This window comes from Theropithecus gelada, chromosome 14 (assembly GCF_003255815.1).
Source record: "Theropithecus gelada isolate Dixy chromosome 14, Tgel_1.0, whole genome shotgun sequence".
NCBI classification, from domain to species: domain Eukaryota; kingdom Metazoa; phylum Chordata; class Mammalia; order Primates; family Cercopithecidae; genus Theropithecus; species Theropithecus gelada.
The window spans coordinates 35,767,330-35,770,538 of NC_037682.1; the positions used below are offsets into that span (position 1 = coordinate 35,767,330).

Below are 3,209 nucleotides of genomic sequence, written 5' to 3' on the forward strand. Positions count from 1 at the left end.
GAGCTGAGATCACACCACTGCACTCTAGCCTGGGTAACAAAGTGAGGCTCCACCTCAAAAAAAAAAAAAAAAAAAAAAAAAAAAAAAATTGAATTCAGTATATTGAAGAGATATGTGCACCTCTATGTTCATTTCAGCATTATTTACAATAGCCAAGATGTGAAAGCAACCTAAATGTTCATAGATGGATGAATAAAGAAAATGTGGTATATACATATGATGAATGCTACTCAGCCTTAAAAAATAGAAGGAAATCCTGACACATGACACAACTTGGATGGATCTCCAGGACATTAGGTTAAGTGAAATAAACCTGTCACAGAAAGACAAATACTATATAATTCCACTTATACGGGGTATTTAAAAGAGTCAAACTCATAGAAGCAGAGAGTAGAATGATGATTTCCAGAGGCTGGGGGCAATGGGGAAATGAGGAGTTGCTATTCAATGGGTGAGTATATTTCAGCTACGCAAAATGAATGAGTTCTAAACATTGTGCTGTCCTGCATCGTGCCTATGTTTAACAACACCATATTTTACACTTAAATTTTTTTAAGAGAGTAGATCTCTCTTAAAATTAAAAGTCCATACCATAAATCTGAAAAAATAGGATACCGTGAATACCAAGTAAGCTTCAGTAACTAGGTTGTCATTTCAATTCCGTGTCCACATTAGTAATGTGGACTTTGCTTACCTACCAATGCCTCACCTCTTCTGTGAAGACTAAATGGTCCCAGCCAGCCCACAGGAATTTTTCATCCCTGTGAAATTTCCCTGACTCTCATTATCTGTGTCATTCATTATGTGGTATTATTTGCTACATTTTCAGTAGTTTCTTTCTATATATAACTTTAAAACTTTTTTTTTTTTTGAGATGGAGTCTTACTGTGTCACCCAGGCTGGAGTGTAGTGGTGCAATCTTGACCCACTGCAAAATCCACCTCCCAGGTTCATGCCATTCTCCTGCCTCAGCCTCCAGAGTAGCTGGGACTACAGCCGCCTGCCACTACGCCCGGCTAATTTTTTTTTTTTTTTTTTAATATGGAACGCTTCACGAATTTGCGTGTCATCCTTGCGCAGGGGCCATGCTAATCTTCTCTGTATCGTTCCAATTTTAGTATATGTGCTGCCGAAGAGAGCACCCGGCTAATTTTTTGAATTTTTAGTAGAGATGGGGTTTTACCGTGTTAGCCAGGATAGTCTCGATCTCCTGACCTCATGATCCGCCCGCCTCGGCCTCCCAAAGTGCTGGGATTACAGGTGTGAGTCACCACACCTGGCCAATTTTAAAATTTTTGAGGGACAAACAACCAAAAATCTTACTTTTTTCCATCTCCCTTCTTTAACTTTGCCTGTGTAGTTTCCGCATTTTGATTGATTTATTGCATACACAATATCTATTCAATTTCTGTTAACTTCCAAGCTCATTGACTTGATAAATCTCAACTAGATAGTAGAGGCATTTCTTGCAAAAATTGATGACAGATTTTCAAATATCTTTAAGTTAATTTTCTTTTATTTATAATACATTTTAACTCTTCTGGAGAAGGAAGTATATGATGTGGTTCGTTGCATTAATACTTAATGTTAAAATTTGGAAAGTAATATGACTTCTCTGAGATTCAGATTCCTAAATGATCTCTAAATGACATATTTTGCTTTATAAAGTTGGGATCTGTTATATGAATATTCATAAAGTGAGTAGGTGAATGTTTCCTATTTTATAAAGTATTCATTAGAAGTATTTTTTAGAAGTACTTGTTCCTTCACTATTTAGGGAACTAAATCATCTAATTGTGTTGTTTACTTATGAAAAGTTTTTTCACTACTAATACATTTTTTTCAGTGATTCAGATTTTCTATTTTTCTTTATTTCAGTTTTGGTGACTATAATGTAGTCACTAAAACATTAAACTGGGAATTTATCTGTCACCCTTAAGTTTTTAATATTATTTGTATAAAGTTCTTCATAGCTCAGATTTAGTTGATACTCAGTAACTTTTTGATGAATGAATGAATCAATAAATCAATGTTAGGATCAAGCACCTAGAATGAAGTCTGTATTCACGCACCTATACTTTAGACATAACTGAAACAGCATAATATTAAATCATAACATTGAATGGAAAGTAATACATAAGTAAATGCATAAAGAATGAGCCCATTTATAAAATTTTGAAAAATTAGCCAAAGTAGACAATATAGTCTAAAAATCATAAGACAAGAAAATTATTATTACAAGATTAAGGCTATGGTTTCTTTTGTCCATGACAATCAAGATGCTTTAGTGAGAAGGAAATGATGCATTTTAAAGATGACGGACTTTTTGTCATGATTGTAATATCATTTACTTAAATAGAAGGTAGATTAACCAGTGTTAGAAGTGTGGCAATATTTCAAATGTCAATGTTACATAATATTTTCTTATGTGAATATAGCACAAAATATGTTGCATTGTACTGTAGATAACTTAAATAATGTAAGTAATATTTATTGGTAATTATGACTAAAGAATACATTTCAATTTTTACTTTTTTTCTTGAAAGTTAATGTAAAATACAGGGGGAAATGAGCTCATTTTTGAAACAATTAGAAAAGGCAGTTATTCTAAAGTAATTAAAATACTAATTATTTCAGGACATGTATTTAGTTCTTTTTATGTATAAAAGACTGAGTTAGGCACTGGAGATTTAAGGAAAATGTAGACACACAATTTTTAACCTTTAATCCAGCAGTCCCCAACCTTTTGGGCACCACGGACCGGTTTTGTAGAAGACAATTCTTCCCAATGGGGGCAAAGTGGGGATGGTGGGCAGGTGGTATAGTTTTGGGATGAAACTGTTCCACCTCAGATCATCAGGTATTATTAGACATTAGATTCTCATAAGTAGTGTGCAACCTAGATCCCTCATATGTGCAGTTCACAATAGGGTTTGCACTCTTATAAGAATCTAATGGCTCATCTGACACAAGGCAGAGCTCAGGCAAAAATGCTAGCTGGCTCACTGTTCTCCTGCATGTGACCTGGTTCCTAACAGGCCATGGACTGGTACCAGTCCACAGCCCCAGGGTTGGCGAACCCTGCTCTAAGCATATAGTCTAGCTAAATTTCAGATAAATTCTAGACAGTACTATATAATTTGGGCCGAATTATATGAAATGAGTGATATTTAACCATATTTGACCGATAAAAATATCAGTCATCCCAC

At 34.7% G+C, this 3,209-nt stretch overlaps 1 non-coding gene across 1 annotated transcript; it reads right to left on the reverse strand.

Moving 5' to 3' along the window:
• Nucleotides 1–1,035: 1,035 nt before the first annotated feature.
• Nucleotides 1,036–1,142, reverse strand: LOC112607553. The gene has a single exon (XR_003115873.1). It is a non-coding gene; the product is annotated as a U6 spliceosomal RNA (small nuclear RNA).
• Nucleotides 1,143–3,209: the final 2,067 nt, after the last annotated feature.